At 39.9% G+C, this 22,334-nt stretch overlaps 1 protein-coding gene across 2 annotated transcripts in view; it reads left to right on the top strand.

Annotated features, from left to right (window-relative positions):
- Nucleotides 1-22,334, top strand: part of arhgap23a (Rho GTPase activating protein 23a) — a 306,389-nt gene that overhangs the window by 23,804 nt on the left and 260,251 nt on the right. The window contains exon 1 of one of the 2 annotated variants that reach the window (XM_048614509.1): nucleotides 4,010-4,042. The exons of the other annotated variant lie outside the window; for it this stretch is intronic. The gene's annotated coding sequence lies outside the window, so the exon portion shown is untranslated. Of the gene's footprint in view, nucleotides 1-4,009; nucleotides 4,043-22,334 lie in introns of those variants that run through there. 2 annotated transcript variants of the gene reach the window in all.

Genomic DNA, 22,334 nt, shown 5'->3' with positions numbered 1-22,334 from the left:
GCAATTTCTATTTTTGTTTTTGATTTACAGCATCCGCTGTTCTTTTGGCTTTTAAAAATAGAGGGTCTTCCATTTAAGATGGAGAGAAGATCATTGTTCTCTGAACATCGAGTCTTTGAAACTCTCATACCCACAAACAGTGGAGTTAAAGCCATTGAATACTTTTAAGGCAGAGGTAGTTGACTCCCTTGTTTGTCAAGAATCTGTGGTTATCAGGGATATAGAAGAATGTGGAATTGAGTCCATAATCTGAACATTCATGCTTGCATTGAATGATGGAACAGGTTCAAGAGGCGAAATGAAGTACTCCTGCTCCTAATTTGTATATTCATTTGAGTACCCAATTTACCTTTGTAACTTTTTCATAATTCACTAGTATAACTGAATTTCATGCCTGATTGATCAAAGCAGTTTTACACATCAAATCTGATTCAACATTGTCTTAACTCCATTTTAGTCCACAAGGAACAGGTTGTAGCCCTCAATGAAGTAAATTTAAAGGCTTGTCATAAGACATCTATCGACTTATCAATATTTTAAGTAGAATATTTAGTTAAACTGCATTTGTTTTTAAAAGATTTGTTCCCTAAATTTCTTGTGTTAGCATATTTTGGGAACTGAAGACCACATTGAAAATTCAATTCCTCGTTCTGAATTTTAACCCATTTTAGATGGATAGACTGGTGGTATTATCTTAGATTATAAAGAAGCCGTATTTCTTCTCTAGTTGGGTAGATCCACACCATTGTTCTTTCTCTGTCCAACTCCCTGCTTTTTGTTCTTTATTTAACAGTAAAATAGTCAAGATTGGTTTAGGGGAAGATTGTATGGTTTTATTCTTAAATTGTGGAAAAAGTAATGCTTAAATTTACACTGACTCTGCAAAGAGCAGCCCACCCAGAGGAAACCCACACAGACATGGAGAGAATGTGAAAACTGCACACAGACAGTCACCTCAGGCTGGAATTGAACCCAGGACCCTGATGCTGTGAGGCAGCAGCACTAACCACTCAGCCACCATGCTGCCTGTAATGCTGTAACTGTACTTGCATCCATCACTTTCTCTGGCAGTTAATTCTACACACTAACCACACTCTGTAAGTAAAACGACGAAAAGCTGCCCCTCATGTCCTTTTAAATCTTTCTCCTCTCACCTTAAAACATGCCCCTTAGTTTTGAATTCCTATCTTAGGGAAAAGACCTTTGTTACTCACTTTATCTATGCCCTCACAATTTTTTAAACCTCAATAAGATCACCCCTCAACCTCCTGTGCTCCAGGGTGTTTTATCAAATGATCGGGTGAAAAAATGTCCCAGCCTTTTTTTTTTATAACTCAAACCCTCCATTCCCAGCAGCATCCTGGTAAATCTTTTTTTGAACCCTCTCCAGTTTAACAATGTCCTTCCTATAACAGGGCGACCAGAAATGTACACATACTCCAGAACAGGCCTCACCAATGTCCTGGACAACTTCAACATGACAGCCCAACTCCTATACTCAATGGTCTGAGCAATGAAGGCAAGTGTGCTAAACACCACCTTAACCACCCTATCTGTGACACAAATTTCAAAGAATTATGTACCCAGTCCTCAGGTGTCTCTGTTCTACAACACTTCCCAAGGTCCTACCATTAATTTTTAAGTCCTACCTTAGTCTGTTTTACCAAAATGCAATACCTTGTGTTTATCCAAATTAAACTCATTCTGCCACACCTCAGCCCGTTTATCCAATTGATCTTGGGTTGTGGATGATGTTGTAGATGTGCTTGCCGAGCTGGTGGGTTTGGTTGGAAATGTTTCGTTACCCTGATAGGTAACATTGTCAGTGCACCTCCGGTAAAGGGTTGGCATTCTGTCCCGCTTGTTATTTATATGCCTCTGTTTGTTGAGGTGTTGGGTACTGCTTCTGGTTCTGTTTCCCAGTGGTTTGTACACAGGGTCTAATTCAGTGTGCTTGTGGCTAGTTGCTGTTTGTGTATCCGTATTGTCAGTTTTCTCCCGGTTTGGCCTATGTAATGTTTCTCATAGTCCTTGCATGGTATTTAGTATATTACACCAGTTTTGCTGGTTTTGGGTATGGGATCCTTTATGTTCGTCAGTAGCTGTCGTTGGGTGGTTGTTGGTTTGTGGGCTACCCTGATACCTAGGGGTCTGAGTTGTCTTGTGATCATCTCTGAAATGAGTCAATGGCCTAGTGGTATTATTGCTGGACTGTTAATCCAGAGACCCAGATAATGCTCTGGGGACCCAGGTTTGAATTCTACCATGGCAGATGATGGAATTTGAATTCAATAAAAATATCTGGAGTCAAGAATCTAATGATGACCATGAACCCATTGTCAATTGTTGGAAAAACCCATCTGGTTCAGTAATGTCCTTTAGGGAAGGAAGCTGCCATCCTTACCTGGTCTGGCCGACATGTGACTCTAGACCCACAGCAATATGGTTGACTCTAAACTGCCCACTGGGCAATTAGAGATGGGCAGTAAATGCTGCCTGGTCAGTGATGCCCTCATTCCATGAATGAATAAAGATGAAAAAAATAAATGCCCTTGATGTATGTCGGGTGATTAGTGAGTCCGGTCGTGTTGTGTCTTCCTGTTGTGGTCTGTCTCGGAGGTAACAGTAGATTGCGCTTTTTGGGCATCCATTCCTTTTGAAGACTCCGTATAAGTGCTCCTGTTCTGCTTTGCTTAGTTTTGGGTTGCTGTTGTAGCTCATTTAAATAACGTCCTGATGCAGCTTCATTTGTGGGTGTTGGGGTGGTTGCTAGTGTAATTGATTATCTGGTCCATATGTGTCGTCTTCCAATTATGCTAGCCTGGAGTTCCCTGTTGTTTTGCGTTCTACCATTATGTCCAGGAAGGGTAGTTGGTTGTTGTTCTCTCCTTCTTTTGTGAATTTTATCCCGGTGAGGATGTTGTTTGTATCTGTGGGTTTCTTCTAGTCTTGTGCGTTTGATAATCACGAAGGTGTCATTTACCTATCGGTCCCAAAGTTTGGGTTGTATAGTGGGGAACATTGTCCGTTCTAACCTTGGTATTACTGCTTCTGCGATCAGTCCTGATAGTGGGGATCCCATTGGTGTTCCGTTGATTTCATAGAATCCCTACAGTGTGGAAACAGACCCTTCGGCCCAACAAGTCCACACCGACCCACAGAGCATCCCACCCAGACCCATCCCCCTATAACCCACCTAATCTACACATCCCTGAACACTATGAGCAATTTAGCACGGCCAATCCACGTAGCCTGCACATCTTTGGACTGTGGGAGGAAACCGGAGCACCTGGAGGAAACCCACGCAGACACAGGGAGAATGTGCAAACTCCACACAGACAGTCATCTGAGGGTGGAATTGAACCCGGGTTCCTGGCACTGTGAGGCAGCAGTGCTAATCAGTGAGCCACCGTGCCGCCCTATTGTTTGTATATGCCATCGTTGAAGGTGAAGTGGATTGTAAGGCACCGATCTAGTAGTTTCATGATGGTGTCCTTATTGATGATGTTGGTGTCTTGGGTTGTCTGTCTACTTGTTTTATCCAGTAGTGTGGCAATTGTCTCTTTTTGGCTAGGTCAATGTTTATGAATGTAAATAGTGCTGTTACGTCAAAGCATATCATCATTTCTTTCTCTTCTATCCTGGTCCTTGATGATGTTGAGGAATTCTTGGTGTGAGTGGATGGAGTGGGCAGTGTTGTCAACTAAGTATTTCAGTTTCTGTTGTAGTTCTTTGGCAAGTCTGTATGTTGGTGTGCCTGGAAGTGAGATAATGGATCTGAGGGGGACCCCCGGTTTGTGTACCTTGGAGTCTGTAGAAGCCGGGTGTGTTGGATCCCTTTAGCTTTGTTTTTTGGTAGTCAATCTTGCTGATGTCTCCTAGTTGTGTAATTTCTTCAGGGTTGTTGTAATCAGGTTTCCTAACTGTGGTGTTTGGTCTATCGCCATCTGTTGGTGGTTGTTGGTATCTGCTAGTAGTGCATTTGCTTTCTTGATAAATTGGGCTCTATTGAGGATTGCTGTCATACGAACTTTATCTGCTGGTAAGGTTACCATGTTCCTGTCTTTCTGGAGTCTTTCCAGGGCTTTCCTTTCTTCTGTGTTGAATGTGTTCCACTTAACTTTTTTGCTCAGGGTTGGGACTATTGTCTGTCTGATGGTCTGTTGTACTTCTTCCGTGGATCTGTTGCTGTTTCGTGTTGATTCCAGCGCAGCCAGGAAGTCAGTCTTTTTGGCGTCTATGTAATTATAATTCAGTCTGTGTACTAGGATAGTCTTCTCTGTCTGTCAGTAGTCGGTCTGAATTGTTTTTAATCCATGTATTTGTGTTGACTGTATTGTGATAGTGTTGTGATTTTGGACAGTTTTTCTTGTAGGGCTATTCATTTCTTTGTGTTTCGTTGTTGTATGCTGATGGCTTGTTCCAGTGTGGATGTCGATTCCTGGTCAGTTGCATTGGAGTACAGAGTTTTTGGTGTGCAATTTCCCACTTCCACTTGTGGAGGCGGTTGCGGGCATCGTTGATCATAACCCTTATCATTCTGCAGCCGTTCTGTTCAGCTGTCCTCTGTGCCTGTGGATTGTTGATAGGTGGTTTATATTTTAAGCTTTGTGGTAGCGACTGCTTTCTGAGGCATTCGTGCAGGAAGTATTGTTGTTTGCTGGTTGTGCTCAGCCGGATGGCATATGTTTCCCACCTGTGGGTCAGTTTAGGGTGTTGCGCCCATAGGTGTTTAAAGTTCACGAGAAGATTTGTAGCAGGTTGTGGATGAGGTTGTAGACATGCTCACCGAGCTGGTGTGTTTGATTGCAGATGTTTCATCACTCTAGGTAACATTGTTAGTGCGCCTCCGGTGAAGTGCCTGCTTGTTATTTTATGACTCAGTTTGTTGGGATGTTTGGTATCACTTGATGTCACCTAGCAGGGTGACAAGACGTTTGCAACCAAACCCATCGGCTCGGCAAGCATGTCTACAACCTAATCTTAGATAACCTTCTTCACTGACCAATATACCACCAATTGTGGTGTCATCAGCAAATATACTAACCATCCTATATTCTCATCGAAATTGTTTATGTAAATGACAAACAAAAGTGGACCCAGCATCGATCTCTGTGGAGCATTGCTGGTCATGGGCCTCCAGTCTGAAAAACAACCCTCCACCATCATCCTCTGTCTCCTACTGTCAAGCCAATTTTTTATCCAATTGGCAAGCTATTCTAGAATCTCATGATCTAACTTTTAATAATTAGTCTACCATGTGAAACCTTATCAAAGACTTCACTAAAATCCAGATAAACAATGTCTACAGCTCTGCTGTCGTCAATCTTTTGGTTACTTCCTCAAAAAACTCAATCAAGTTTGTGAGTCACTATTTCCCTTGCACAAAACTTTGACTATCCCTAATCAGTCCTTGTTTCTCCGAATGCTTGTAAGTCCTATTTTTCAGAATCACTTCCAACAACTTACCCACTGCTGATGTCAGATTTGCAGGTGTATAGTTCCCAGGCTTCTCCTTACAGCCTGTCTTAAATAAAGGCACAACATTAGCCATCTTACAGTCCTCCGGCACCTCACCTGTGGCTGTAGATGATGGAAATATTTCTGCTAGGGGTCTCTGCAGTTTCCTCCCTAACTTCCCACAACGTCCTCGGATACACTTGGTCCTGGAGGTTAATCCGCGTTTGTTTTCTAAGACCTCCAGTACTTCCTCTTCTGTAATGTGAACTGTTTTCAAACCATCATTATTTATTTCTGAGTTCTTTAGCCTCCATTTCTTTTTCCACAATAAAAACTGAGGCAAAATATTCATTTCATATCTCTCTCATCTGAAGTTCAACACATAGATGACCTCGTTGATCTTTAAGAGGCCACACTCTTTCTGTCTAGTTGCTCTATTGCTGTTAATGTACTTGTAGAATCTCTTTGGACTATCCTTAACCTTATCTGCCAAGGCTGACTCATGTCCCCTCTTTGCTTTACTGATTTCCCTCTTAAGAGTGCCCCTACACAGTCTATACTCTTCAAGAGATTAACTTGATCCCAGTTGTCTGTATCTAATATGATTCTTTTTTATTCTTGACTAAACCTCAATATATTTATTCATCCATTGTTCCCTAATCGTACCAGCCTTACTTTTTCGCTTTAACAGGAACATAATGCCTCTGAACTTTCATTATCACACAATCTACTTGAAGCAACTTCTGAAAGTTCTTGGCTCATACCATTAAAATTTGCTTACTCCATTTAAGAGCTTCAACTTTTCTGGAACGCTTATCCTTTTCCATAATTCTATTAGTTTTAAAATAGCATAAGTCCCAAAATGTTTCCCTACTAACATTTCAGTCACTTGCCCTGCCTTATTTCCCAAGAGAAGGTCATGTTTTGCTCCTTCTCTGGTAGGAACATTTACTTAGTCATAAAAAAAATTTTCTTGGACACATTGAATGCTATTTTGTATACTTGCACAGAATGTTGAATATTCAGCAAGTGCCACTGAGCTTGGAATAAAATATATTCGAGTGAATCCTCCAATTAAATACATGTCACCAGCCAACACTTGCCTACAGGCACCAATGCAGCCAAGAAAATGTTTAAAAGCACGAGATATAAAACCAGATAAGGATATGTTTCTTTTATTTAAGGTGTGAAAAAGTATCTCAAAGTGCTGTGGCTAGGTTAAATTTTGAATGATCAGTCTTGCCTTCCTTTTAGGTTTCTAAAAAAAGTCGAGATAATATGTAACAGTGCTGATTTTTTTGGCACACTTCTGGCATAAAACAGGTCAGGTTGTTGACTTCATTGATAAACAACCCTCAGTTCATTATTGAAAAGGTAGTTTGTCTCTATTTCTTGACAAAATACTCTATTAACAGACCAATGAGTGAGATCGTATGAAACCAAGCATTGCTAATCTCATCACCTAGCTTCAGTAGACCCTTCTGACATGAAGGGAAAGAAAATACACCTCATAACTAAAGATCCCAATAGATGGGAAAATGCTAATGTAACATCCTTTTTCGAAAAAGGAAGGAGAAAGTAGGAAATTGTTGCTCAGTTAATTTGATGTCTGTTGTTGGGAAATGTTAGAATCCATTATTAAGGAAGTAGTAAAGTGACATTTGGAAAAGGTTGGCACAGTGGGGCAGTGTGGTTAGCACTGCTGCCTCACGGTGCCAGGGACTTGGGTTCGATTCCAGGCTTGGGTGATTGAGTGGAGTTTGCACATTCTCCCTGTGTCTGAGTGGGCTTATGCCGGGTGCTCTTGTTTCCTCTCACAATCCAAAGACATGCAGGTTAGGTGGATTGGCCATGCTAAACTGCCCCGTTGTGTCTAGGGACGTGAAGGTTAGGCAAATGTGGGATTACAGGGATAGAGCAGGAGGAGTGGGTCTGGGTAGAATGCTTTTCAAAGGGTCACAGCAGACTTGATGGGCCAAATGGCTTCTTGTGTACCATAGGGATTCTGTGATTCTAAATCAAAACACAGTCTATCGGTGTCAGCATGGTTTTATGAAGGGTAAATTGTGTTTGACTAATTTGCTAGAGTTCTTCAAAGATGTAACAAGTGGATTCTGAAGGCCCTTTAGATGTGATAAAGTGTTCTCTCAGAAGGCATTTGATAAGGTGCTGCACAAAAGGTAAGATCACACAGGATTAGGAGTAATATATTAGCTTGGATGGAGAATTAGCTAACCAACCGAAAGCAGCGAATTAGGATTAATGGGTCTTTTTCTGGTTTGGCAACCTGTAACTAGTGGGTGCCATACAGTACAGTTCTTGAGCCCCAGCTATTTACAATCGACATTAATGACTTGGATGCAGGAAAAGAACTGAAGCAAAATTTGCATAAGAACCTAAAGTGGGTGGGATGGTAAGTTGCAATGAAGAAACAAGAAATTCACAAATGGGTATGGATTGATTCGGTGAAAGGGCCAAAATTTGGCAGGTGGTGTTTAACATGGATAACTGAGAGATTATGAATTTTAGTTGAAAGAATAAAAAAACAAACTTTTTATAGAAATGGAAAGAAACTGTAAACTGCCTCGGTGCAGAGAGATCTGGATGTCCTCATGCATGAGTCACAGAAAGCTAGAATGCAGATACAGCAGGAGGGCAAATGGAATTTTGGCATTATTGCGAAAGGAATGATGTAGGGGGTTTCTCCTATAACGCTCGTTCCAGAAATGTGAATTGGCTATAATGCAATTGACAAATACGGGAACGCAATTTCTAAAACACAAACTTTATGTTGGCTATGACACGATTCCAACATTGACATCCCATGATCAGTTTGTGGGCTTTGTCCTGAGCATTTGCTGAAAGAGGCCTCACACTGGCATCAAGCATCTCGTGCTGTGAGAGGTCCTTGTACAAAAAGTGAGGACGAAGTGGCAAGAATGATAATAAGAAGCAGCCTGGTGATAAAATAGCAGTGATGTATGGAAAAGAAAGGCTATAATGCTGGGAGAGAAGCTGGATGTTGTAAAGCGTTTTGAGCATAATGAGAGAACATGTGATATTGCTTGTGCAACAGGAATGAAGGAGTCTACCTTACACACCATTAGAGGCAATGCAGAAAAGATTAAAGCAAGCTGTATTGCTGGAACAAGTCTGAGAGCTAGCAAATTTGTGAGGTCACAGACAGAGGAATTTGAGGAGATAGAGCGACTAAGTGTGTGGATGGAAGAGCAAGTGAAGAAGTGATCTTGGACCACCCTTCGTACCATAAAAGAGAAAGACTTATCAATTTAAGAAGATCTAACAAAACAAGCTGAAAATCCTGCAGATGTGCCTGCCTTTAGTGCTAGCAGTTACTGGTTTGCTGGTTTTAAGAACCCTATGCTTTTCGTACAGTAAAGTTGGGTAGCGAAGCTGCCAGTGCAGGTGAGGAGTGTGCGATGGCATTTCCTCCCAGGGTAAAAAAATAAATTGACGAAGAAGGCTACAACTTAGATCAAATTTTCAATTTGGATGAGACAGGTTTATAGTGGAAGCAAATGCCATCAAGAACCTATATTCCTATGAATGAAGCACACGCTTCAGGCTTTAATGTGGCAAAGGATTGTATGACTGTGCTGTTGGGTGCCAATGCCAATAGAAACTTAAAGCTTAAGCCTGTGATAGTGTGCCACTCTGCCAACCTGCGAGCCTTGAAAAGTTACGAATAACTCTAGGCATTTACGTTAGGTCAAGCAAAAGAGGTTCAATGACTGGGCAAATTTTTTTCTGACCTTATTGTCGATGTTTTCGAAGATGTTTTTAGAAAGTATTGCAGGAAAAAAAAATGTGGATTTCAAGATTCTCCTCATCCTTGATAATGTGTCAAGCCATTCTCAGACGATTGCTTTCTGAAAGTATCAAAGTGCTATTTTTACTCCCAAACACAACCTCTCTCCTTCAACCGTGGACCAGGGTGCAATAGCAGCTTTTAAAGGTTATTATTTAAGGTGCACATTTAAGAGGCTGATTGCAGCCACTGAGGGGGATAAGGACAGTGTTATTCAATTTTGGAAAGCTTTAATATCAAGAATGCAATCGACATTATTGTGGAGGCCTGGGGTGATGTCAGGAAGGACTGCTTGCATGCAGTTTGGCGGAAGCTTCTCCCTTTTGATTCTTCAAGATTTAAAGGTTTGATCCGTCAGAGGAGCTCCCAAGAATCAAAAAACATTGTGTTGATCTTGCAAATCAGGTTGGATTTGAAGAAGTGGAGAGTGATGATGTTGAAGAGCTGCTTGAGTCCCACTGTGAAGACCTTCCTACAGCTGATCTACAACAACTTGCCGCTGAGGGAGAAGTAGAAGCTGGAGATGAAGAAGATGAATCCCGGATGCAGCACCATGAGAGCTTCCCACTTCTGTTTTGTCTTCTATCCTGAGGGTAATTGAGAAGCAGCTGCAACTATTCTAGGACAATGATTATAATGCAGAACGCAGCAGGGTAACAGTTTGTGAAGTAAGATCATCTTTGGCACCCTATGAACTGCTTCTTCATGAACTAAGAAAAAGGGTAAAGCAGGATGTCTTTTTTTTAAGTCAACCCCCAAGAAACAGCCAGAAGACAATGAACCAGAGCCATCCACTTCTGGATTAATTGTTTGTCGCCCTAACCCTGCAAACAAAACCGCGCCTGAAGGTGATGGTGATGGTGATGTTGATTATGACGACCCTCAGCCCCTGCATTAACAACAGAGCTACCTCAGAACCTCCTCCCCCCCATCAAATCATCTTGACATTTTTTTCAAGATAAGGTGATAAATTTACTGTTATTTCATTATTACATGTGAATTAAACATTTGCTCAAACAGTGCTATCCTTTTGTGTTATGCTTTTGAGTGATTTTTGAGTCATTTTAAGTGACTTTTTTTTTGTTGGTCTACCCCTAATACCCCTTTTCCCATAGGACCTGTTACTTCTATAGTGCGATTTTCTATAATGCTTTGTTTCACAGGAACGCATCTATTGCGTTATTGTAGAACTCCCTGTATGAAAGCAGTACAGTGTTGCAATTGTACAAGGCATTGAGAGACTGAAGAAGCAGGAATCTAGAGTGCAGCATGCAGTTTTGAGGAAGAATGTAATTGTATTGGAGGTAGTTCAGAGAAGGTTCACAAGATTAATTCCAGAGATGAAAGTCTTGTTTTCGAGAAGAGATTGAGCAGTTTAGGCTTGGTGCTCACTGGAGGTAGAGGGAAGAGAAGAGATCTAATTGAGGTATATAAGAGTCTAAAGAGGATTAACAAAGTAAACGTAGAGCAGATGCGTTCCCTTGTGGGGCAGGCTAGATTGAGAGGTCATAGATTTTAGACTAAAGGATGGCAGATTTAAAACATCAGGAGAAATTACTTCTTTCAAAGCATTGTGAATCTATAGAATTCACTATCCCTGTGTGTGATGGATACTGTACTGAATAAATTTAAGGACAGAAGAGATTTTTAATCAGGCATGGGTTAGAGGGTTATGAGAAGTGGGCAACAAAGTGGAATAGAGGCTGAGATGAGACCAGCCATGATTATATTAAATGTCAGAGCAGGCTTGAAGGGCTGAATTACCTGCTCCTGTGCCTTGTCCTTATGTTCTTTACAATCTCTGAGTCCCTGGCCTCCATCTACCTCATTCTCTGAACTTTAGCTTTACCAGCTTTGTTTCCTCACCCCACCCTGTCCTCTGACCTTGCTATCTCCAGCCATAGAGACTTCTCTTCCTCTCGCCCTGCTACCTCTAGCCATAATGGTGTTGCTGCCTCATTGACAAGTTAACTTTGCACTTCTGATTTTCATCAATTTCTTTGATGCTAGGAATAAGTTACAGCTGTGGAGTTGTAACTTATATGAGAAAACATATACAAACTGTCTTATTTCAAACATTCTTTGGGGAACCTAAAAACCATTGAAGTCAAACTTTTTTTTCGAAAAAATAGAAACTAGGAGTAGGCTTTTGGACCTTCAAGCCTGCTCCGACAACCAATATGATAATACGTGATTTCTCTACCTCGACAATTGATTCTTACCAGTTTGAATTTTCTCCGCAGTATGCTAATAAAATTGCTATCTGCAACAATTTAAACTCTTGCTTGCCCTTTTTTTTGATGTGATCTATAAGTTTCATGGTAACCTAATTAATCTTCATTTGCAGAACTGATTACTGGGTTAGCCCTGTTTTGTGCCATTTTTATTGGAGGTGCAAAACAAATGTGTAAATACCGGCTGCTGCATGATTTTGCTGCCTGTTTCCTGATTATAGGAAAGTACTGATGCATTTTTTGATTTCGTAGGGCTATCTTTTGAAGTAATGCAATGCAGAACTGCCTTTGAATTTTTGAGGTCCCTCCCCACTTGTTTTGCCTTCAGAAATAAATCTTCAGTGTTACTTATTGCTAGACAGAATTTCCATTTGGTTTCTGGCTGCTTGGAGGAATTGTAGGAAAAGGACTGTGGTTTTTGCAATTAAGTAAACTCTGGTTTTCTGAATTCTTTCTTGACTGTCACCATAGCAACTACTTTTATACAAGAATTGCAAAACCTATAATAGGCTGAAAAAGTACAGTAATTTATCATCTTGAATTATATGATGCTAATTTGCAGTGTAAAACTTGCAGATGAGCCACAGTTACAAAAATAGTATTCCAATATTATTAACTGCTTCTTGTAGTTCCACCTCCTTGCCCTAATTCCAGCAAACAGCTTCATACTGTGCAGACAAAACTGTGATTTTAATTCAGTGACCTGGGAATTTAGAATTATGTTTACAGAAGACTCTAAGAGATGAAGTTGGTGGCATTGAGTACTGAATAAGTTATGTTGTCTAGGAAATACTTCATCAGTGGAATGATTTTCTGCTTTTCTTGAATTCTTGTATGATGGGCACTTTCTTCTGTGCAAGAGCAGCAAAAAGTATGGAAAGTTTTCTTAATGGTTTACAACAGGAAAATACCTGGTTCAAAGTTGTGTTGTATTTATAACTGGTGTTTCCCAATCATGGTCAGTCTTTTCCTGTAAACTATGTATTCTTTTCCTGTATCTCCGTGATATCAACATTTGGAATGATTAGGAGTCACCGTATGAATATAAAGAATAACAAAGATCCCATATCTATTAAACAGAAGGGACAACATCTATTAAAGATTCCTAAAAGTGATGTGCTATAGAGTGCTTGTTTTATTTTAAAATATATCATGGTGGCATTTATTGTACGGTGTATCCTTAACTACCTAGATATAGTGCTCCTGCAGTGGTGTTCAGTGAATAACCTTAACTCTTTAACAATGAATTGGTTGTATTTGTCAATGTCAAATGTGCATGTATTAGCAAGAAGGTAGAGGTGATGGCATCGTTGTGCTTTTACCATGCTGTTTCAAGGTAGAGATCACAAAATTGAGAAACGCTGTTGAACTAAGTTGATGATTTGCTGGAAACCTACATTGTATATATTTCAAACACAACATTCTGGCGATTGAAAGGGTGGATGATTATATTTTTTAAACATTGGTTGGTTGAGGGGGGGTGGAGCTTATTAACATGGCTATTACTGTGAATGATTACCTGCTATTTGTCTGCCTGAGCCTGAATGTTGTTTTGGCTGTTATAGACTGGCATGAATTATTTCATCGACAGATGAATTGTTATCAGAATTGCTAAACAAAAATCATCAAACGGCTCTATTATTTATCTTTATAATTAAGCAGCTGAAGATGATTGTGCCGAGGATGCTGCTCTGAGAAATTAAGGTTCTTGTGCCGCATTGGTACAGTGCATTGTCCCTACCTCTGATCCAGGAAGCCCAGGTTCAGATCCTACCTATTACAGAGATGTGCAATAATGTCACTGAACAGGTTGATTAGAAAATATCTGCTCTAAGGAATTCCTGATTGATTGTAATTTTAATCAACCTGTTTGTACATGTTATGACTCACCTCCAGGACAGGTGGAACTTGAACCCAAATCTTTTGACCTAGAGTAGGGAAACTATCAGTGCGGCACAAGCATCCATAGGAATTCTTTATACAATATACCGGACTGTTTGGATTGATATCAAGGCAATTATGCTGTTTTGTGACATTAGTTTTTGTGAAGAACCAAGGCTGTAATAAGGTCTTTAGTTTACTGGAATAGTTGGGACTTGAATTGAGCATCAGTGAGTACATTATTGATAACTTTGGGCTTGGTTTATTGATTATTCTGCCTCTGTGTTAGTTGGCTGCACTAGATTTACCATTTTTGTCAATAGAACATACCTGGACAGTTTATTTTTTGCAGTTGAGTAAATACGAACATACTTGCCCGAGACAATAGCTCGCTCTGATTGGAGAACTTTGGCACTGAAGCCAAGATGTCACCAGAATCCTTTTTTAAAATCATGCACAATACAGTTGAATATTGTGTCACAAGGAGTTAAGTGAATAGGCTGAACAATGGCGTCTCTGGTCATAAAATTATAGAATGCTGTGGAACGTAATGAGGCTAATTGACCCATTATGGCTGTGCTGTTTTTTTAAGAGCTGTTCAATTAGTCTATTCCTTCTCCATAGCTCTGCAATTTTTTTCTCTTTTCAATTACATCTGTTTTCCTTTTACCATAGATTCTTCTTCCATTACGCCATCAGGCAGTGTAATTCAAATCATCCTAATGAACTGCATTTATAGATAAAATAAATCACTAATCTATGGTTCTTTTAACAATGACCTTAAATCTGGACCTGTGGCCAGTGGAAACAGTTTATTCTAATTTACTCTTATGAAAACACCTCATTTCAAACACCAATATTAGATTTATTATTAAATTTCTATGCTCTGAGGAGGTTAATTCTCTCCATGGAATTCCCTCCCTAATGGCATTGTGGATCTACCTGCAGCACATGGACTGCAGTGGTTCAAGAAGACCTCTCTGTTCAAGCATCCCCTTTATCAAATTGTACCATTTAATTTATATTACCTGCCTTTGTTATTCCTCTAAAGATGCATCACTCCACACTTGAAACTGCATTAATTTTCATCTGGCATGTGTCTCCCCACTTCACCAAGCCATGAATATTCTCTTGACATTTGCTACCCTCCTGTTACTGTTAACTGTAGTTCCAGGTTTTGTATTATCAACAAACTTTGAAATGATGTATTTTGTATTTGCTGTGGCTGAATTGGCTGCACACCTGCCTGATTGCAGGATCAAGTCCAACTCATGGTCTTGAGCATACAAATGAGGACTATTACTCCAATTCAGTAATAAGAGAGTGCTGCACTATTGGACTGGATGTTTTGGATGAGATGTTAAGCTGAGTCTTTGTCTGGCTGCTTGTGTAGATGTAATATATTACATGGAACTATTTATAGAGTAGGAGAGTAGTCCTTGGTGTTTTGTACCATTATTAATATCACAAAAAAAATCATGTTGTTAGTATCACTTTACAGTTTGTGGGATTTTAATGTGCACAACTTGACTATTACACTTCAAAAGTTCTTCGTTGGCTGTAAAGTGTTTTGACTTAGTGGCGACTGTGTACATAAATGCAAATCTTTCTCTTTATGCCAGGCAATTATGAAGAAGAGCAGTGGTCCTAATGATAAGTTGATATCTTTCTTTCTTTCTTTCTTTGAGAATAATAGTATAACATTTGGAACACCACAGTCCTCTAGCACAACTGTCATATCCAAAGAGGATTCAAAGATTGTGGTTAAAGTCTTTACTATTTCCAAATTAACTATTTTGTAGCAACCTAGGTTGTACCTCATCCAGGCCAGATGATTTTCTTCAATCTCTGCCAACCTTTTAAAGTATGTCCTCTTTATCTGAATTTATCACATCCAGTTTTTCTTGCTTCCTGTTCCCACTTTATTGTAACATTGCATCGATCTTCACTAAGAGGATGCTGTCAAAGTGCAGTGGATATGAGGGTGTAAATGTAATTATATTACAAACAAAATACCTTGCATGAATGCTATTAATCCTGAGTTTACTTAGTTAACCAAAAAAAATTACTTGTTAAATTGGTATGTTCTTGCATCAAAAGTATTAAAGTTGTTTGTAAAACATGCAAATTATTTTGCTTTATTGCCATAAACTTTGAATGGTTAGTCATACACAACATTTCAGTGAAGATTGAACTATTGTTGTAACAAATCAGGTTTTGCATTTTATCCAGTTAACTGAACAGGTTTTCCTGCAGCTGGAACATTAATTCCCATACCTGCCCTGCATCAGCCTCCAAGTTTAGAATCCTCCTCTAATTGGACAGTAATGTTACTAACAAAGCGTGGAATTTTATCGAGGTGTTGGGTGTTACGTGCCAGCTGGAGGGCTAGCGAGTCACCTACATTGCCTTTTCTAGGAAAGGCCCTTTGAACCACTCACCACTCAGCAGTGGCAAGGTCACTGGCAGGCCTTCCCTGGAATGTCAGTCCTGCCCAGTGAGATTGGCCAGCAGCTGTTGTGTTCAGCAGCACCATGGAGGAGGCTACAGCTGTTGCTAGAAGGGCACTTTTGGAGTCCAGGGATGGCAGACGACCCACGACAAATGTCAGTAACATGGGGTAGCTGGGTAGATTCTGGGACTGGCGGAGAGGACCCTCTGGAATTTCAGCCTTTGATCAAGCACTGATTGACCTCGATCAGAAAAAACTCCTTCTGATTCCTCCAAAGGTGACAAATTGCTGACAGGGTAACAGCTGTTGTGTTACCATGTAGTGAGAGGCCAGCTTGCAAGTCAGGCTGATCCCAGTAGAGGAGGGCTGAGACTTGAGTGGTCCTTAATCAGCCATTTGAAGGTCCCATTTGGCAAAAGGGTGTGAAGGTCTGTATTCTGGGCCTTGCTGCCCTGGAATTAATTTTGGACAGGTAGGATGACAGATCAGTTAGATTTACCATCATTATGTCTAATTAAATCCCATTTCCACCTCCAAGCTTGCCACCTCTAGAAGCAAATATTTCTGCCCAAGGGGGTTGCTGAGGAAAGCAGTATATTAACTGTGCAGTATGCAGGCATGTTTAAATTGAAGAAATGGATACAATGTGTTATCTGTTGCAGTAAATAAATTTTGAAGTCCACTTAATACCCTCTGTTGGTATCATTTACCACTTTGATTTACTGCTACAAAGATGTAATTTTGGATCAAACAGCTGGCTAGGGAGAATGAGTGCGACACTGAAATGAGATTTGTAAAATTGAACTGTTAGGTTTGTACCTCTATAAGCTCTTAATAAACTTGTAGCAAATGATGGGGCTCCCACAAGCTGTGATTCAGCTGTATCATTCGGTTCTAAGAATTATTCTATGCACAGTGATATGAAAAAATTCCATCTTTCACATGAATAAATCTCCTGAAATATTTGGGAATGTTTTCTTTCATGTTAGCTTTATATTTAGGAGATGAAGTTGTTAACCATGAAGTTCATGCACATGCTTTTATTGACAGCAATAACTAAAATGGGATTTCAAGGGATAAATTATTGCTTAATAATCCAATGAATGGGAGCTTGTTTGCCTTTTGGCAGTGAAATTACACACTTAAAGCAAAATAATTCTCAAATGACTTAATCTCCATTTTCAGCCTACATTTTTTTTCAACATCCTTATTGCTTCTTTTATTTACTTTTTCTGTTGAAATAAGAACCACCTTGAAAATATACCTTAATTCTTTTGTCCCTTGAATAAAGAGGTAATTACATGCAAAATTGCAATGCAGGTTCATGTTCTGCTCCTCCCACGGTAGTGTGTGCATTCGATATCAGTAAGCTGCTGCAGCATAGTGAAAGTAAGGCCCATAATGGCTCATATCCTGAATGTTAACTTATCAAACAGAAATACCAGTGTAAAAATACATATTATAGATCAGTGTTTCCCAAATCTTTCTCACTGTAATCCCATTTTAAGGTTTGACTGTTGTCATGACCATCTGGGGAGTGGTTGGGGTGGGAAGTTTAACACATAGAGTAAATAGCCAAGGTCTTTTCCCTGGGGTACGGGAGTCAAAAGCTAGAGGGCATAGGTTTAAAGTGAGAAGGGAAAGATTTAAAAGGGACCTAAGGGGCAACTTATTCACACAGAGGATTATGCATGTATGGAATGAGCTGCTAGGGAAAGTGGTGGAGGTTGGTTACAATTACAACATTTAAAAGGCATCTGGATGGGTACATGAATAGGAAGCGTTTAGAGGCATATGGGCCAAATGCTGGCAAATGGGACCAGATTTATTTAGGATATCTGGTTGGTATGGATGAGTTGGACCAAATGGTCTGTTTCTGTGCTGTACATCTCTATGACTGACTCACTATTTCTGTCTTGGAGCTAGTGCTTCCCCTACCCCGCATCAATTTGGGATTCCAATCCCACTTTGGGAAGTCCTATTGTAGAGAAATTACAAATAAGAATGTTATATGTATTGTTCTGTGTATTTATGATTAGTTTTATTAAAATAGTGATTGCGGTGCCAGTCCTGAAGAATAAAATACATAATGCTTGAACTGTTGCTGTGAAGGACTTTCTAGTAGACCTTATTCCACGCCTTTTTAAATTATTTTTATATTATTTTTCAAATATCTACTCATTCACTCCCTATAAAACAGTTTTGATTCTGCTTCCATCATTCTATCTGATAGGGCATCAGTACCCTTCAGCATATTAGAACAAAAACTCGCAACCTTTCGTTCAATTCTTTTAATGATAAACTGAAGTAACTGACTCAGAAATTGGTGGAAGTAGGTTTGTAACCACCTGTGCTCGAATGAAAAATGATCCAGTTTCACCAGACCTCTTATTCATGGAATCACCTTGGTAAATTTCTTTGTAACTTTAGTATTGATTGGGTAGTGTTCATAAATGGATTCAGTTTTCTAAGTGCAGCCTAAACAATGAGTGGATTAACTCAGATTCCATATAAATAAATGAGTCCTCATAGACATACAAACTTCTATGTGGCACTTCAACCCAGTTAGTATTTGTGATATTAATAGTCCATAAAATAGTTGCCCTGTGTCCAATCATACTTCAGTTTGCAACAAATTTGTTTATCGTACAGTGTGCTGCATTTTTGGGAGAAATTTCTTCAAAGTATGAGAATAGCAACGTTGATTTTCTTTTCTGTTTAGCTTTAGTGGATTGCAGTGTTGTAAAACCTCGGGTATCAATACATAGTTCTACTGTCTGATAAGATTTAGATTAAATCTATGGTTTTAAACTAAACAGATCGATTTTTACAAGTTGCAATTCTTCGTTTTAATACCTGTTGTAACAGGTCTGGGACAGGTATTTGCTAAGCTGCTACTAAAACAGCTTCAGGACATGTAAATAATTTTAATCAGCCTGTTAGGAACAGAAGTAGGCCATTCAGCCCCTGAAGCCTGTTCTATTATTCAACGAGATCATGGTTGATCTGTGGCCTAACTCCATATGTCTTTGTCTGATATCCATTAATACATTTGCTTAGTTTAAAATCTGGGAGTTTTTTTTGTTAATATCTAGCTTCAGCTGCCATTTGTAGAAGAGTTCCAAATATCAACCATCTATTGTGTGTAGAAATGCTTCCTAATATCTCTCCTGAATGATCTAGCCCTCATTCTTAGACTATATCCTCTAGTTATAGAATCCCCAACTAGTGGAAATAGTTTACTTTTATCCTGACTTTTCCTGTTAATATTTTTGAAGGCTTTGATCAGATCACCCTTTTAACATTCTAAATTCTAGAGAAAACAGGCTTGAATTGTTTAATCTTGCCTTATAACTTAACCCTAGAAGCCCGGGTATCATTCTTGTAAACCTGCGTTGTACTTCCTCCAATGCCTCTGTGGCATTTTATCAAATGCCTTTTGGGAGTCCATATAAACAACATCCACAGACATTCCCCTTTCCACTACCTTAGTCACCTGTTCAAAAAATTAGACGTTTGTCAGATGTGACCTACCGTGATGAATCCATGCTGGCTGTCCCTGAATAACTGAAAATTTTCAAGGTGTTCAGTTACCCCTTGATCATAGACGCCATCAATTTTGCCACCACAGATGTTAGGCTAACTGGTCTGTAATTCCCTGGTTTTCCTCTTTTTTTCCCTTCTTATAAAGCAGAGATACATGTACAATTTCCCAATCCAGAGGGACGACTCTTGTACAGAGGGATCTCGTAAAGATTATAGTTAGGGTGTCTACGATGTGCACCCTTACTACTTTTAACATCCTTGGATAGAAACTGTCACGTCCTGGGTATGTGTCACACTTTTTAGTTCCATTAATTTCCTTTTTACCAATGTTTTACTTGGGTTAATTTTTTTCAGTCTTTTTCCTTGACCCATTATTCATTTCCTCAAGACTTCTGGCAAGCTATCCTTTTTCCTACTGTAAATACTGAGACAAAATAATTATTCAACATGTCTGCCATTTCCCCATAGTCATTGCCAATATTGCCCCTTTCAATCTTCAGCGGGCCATTATTGCTCTTAACCATCTTCTTTCCCTTTTTCGTAATTGTAAAATTTCTTGTAATTGATTTTGATGTTCATGGCAAGTTTCCTTGCAGAATCCCTTTTAGAGCTCTTATAAGCTCCTTGTTATAAAATAAAAAAAAAATGGCTCATTGTATCTTTTCCATTCAGCAGGATCTATGCTGTTTTTTAACATTTTTGTAAACCCTTTCTTTTAATATTATGCTGTCCCTTATATTTTTAGTAGTCGATGGCAGTTTTTTTTCTGTGAAGTGTAGCTTTTCCCTCTCAGGAGCATAAACTAGTTTTGTAGGGTGTTAAATGTTTCTTTAAACATTCTCTACTGTTCTTCAGTTGTTTACCCATTGGCAGATTTTCCTAGTTTACTGTGGACAGTCTCTGCATCATTTTGTCGAAGTTGGCCTTACCTAAATCTAAAACTCTAGTAGCTGATTCATGCTTTTTGCTTTCAAATGCTACATTGAAAGCCAGAACAGATTACTGACAGAATGAAACGTGAACTTAAGGGAAGTGCTGGAAGTAGCGATCTTGATGGAACTAGCAACCATCAAAGCTCAGCAACTAAGCTTGAGAGTTCACAAGATGGTGGTTGAGAGATGAATACCAACACATGCTCAAACCTACCACATGTGTGGAAAAACAGGTCACAGCAGAAAATTATTGGTATAAAGAAGTTATATGCAGAAACTATAACAAAGTAGGGTACATTGAATGGGCTTGTTAATGGAGTCATAGAGTTTTAGAGGATGGAAACGGACCCTTTGGTCCAACTGGTCCATTCTGACCAGATATCCTAAATTAGTCCCATTTGCTAGCATTTGGCCATATCCCTCTAAACCCTTCCTGTTCATGTCCCCATCAAGATGCCTCTTAAATGTTGTTAAATGTTAAATACCAGCCTGCACACTTCCGGTGGCAGCTCATTGCATACACGCACCACCCTCTGCATGAAAAGTTGCCCCTTAGGTCCTTTTTAAGTCTTCCCCTCTCACCTTAAACCTGTGCCCTCTAGTTTTGGACTCCACCACCCTAGGAAAAAGACCTTGACTATTGACCGTAGATTTTATAAAGCTCTCTAAGACCGTCCTTAAACTTCCGATGCTCTCTGGAAAATAGCCTCGGCCTATTCAGCCTCTGTATAGCTCAAACCTTCCAATCCTGGCAGCACATTCTGCACTCTTTCAAGTTTAACAACATCTTTCCTATAGCAGGGAGACCAGAATTGAACGTGCAGTATTCAAAAAGTGGCCTCACCAATGTCCTGTTCGGCCGCAACATGACATCTCAACTCCTATACTCAATACACTGACCAACAAAGATAAATGTACCAAATGCCGCCTTCACTACCCTGTCTATCTTTGACTCCACATTCAAGGAACAATGAATCTGCACCCCAAGGTCTTTGTTTGGCAGTTCTCCCCAGGTCACTACTATTAACTGTATTAATCCCACCCTGATTTGCCTTACCAAAATGCAACATCTCACATTTATCTTTGAATCATGAACAACATACAACATATTTATCGAAACCAAAGAGTAGGAAGAAAATTATACGTAGTATGTGAGGGGCATAAGAAAAGTCCAGACTCTTAGCTGAAGAAGAACTGTCGGTATACATACTGGCTCTTGCTGGTGACTCTAACTGATACTGGGTCACTCCCTTACTGAATAAAATAAAAATTTGGTAAGAATGGAGGTGGACACAGGAATGACAGTTTCTTGGAAGTGTGTATCAGAAGCAGCTAAGTCACATTGTGCTGCAACCTTCAAAAATTGTGCTGAGAACATACATAGCTAAAGTGGTGCCTTGAAGGGGTTGTATCATAGATCATAGAATCCCTACAGTGTGGAAACAGGCCCTTCGACCCAACAAGTCCACACCAACCCTCAGAGCATACTACCCTGACCCATCCCCCTATAACCCACCTAAGCTACACATCCCTGAACACTAGGGGCAATTTAGCATGGCCAATCCACCCAGCCTGCACATCTTTGGACTGTGGGAGGAAACCAGAGCACCCTGAGGAAACCCACGCAGACACAGGGAGAATGTGCAAAATCCACACAGACAGCGTGGGTTCAGTAATATGATCAGTGTGAAGATTTGTCTTTAAACATTGTTGAAGGAAATTTTCCAACTTCATTGGGTGTATGTGATTTTATGACAAAATCACAGGAAACAACATAATCAGGTTTTCCAATGAGAGACAACAAGGTGCAGGGCTGGATGAACACAGCAGGCCAAGCAGCATCATAGGAGCAGAGAGGCTGACGTTTCGGGCCTAGACCCTTCATCAGAAAAGACATCTTTCCCTCCCCACCCTTATCTGCTTTCCGGAGGGACAACTCTCTCCGTGATTCCCTTGTCCGCTCCACACTCCCCTCCAGCTCCACCACACCCGGCACTTTT

The sequence above is a fragment of the Rhincodon typus genome, chromosome 30 (genome assembly GCF_021869965.1).
Source record: "Rhincodon typus isolate 14 chromosome 30, sRhiTyp1.1, whole genome shotgun sequence".
NCBI classification, from domain to species: Eukaryota; Metazoa; Chordata; class Chondrichthyes; order Orectolobiformes; family Rhincodontidae; genus Rhincodon; species Rhincodon typus.
This window is presented reverse-complemented; position numbering and strand designations above follow the sequence as displayed.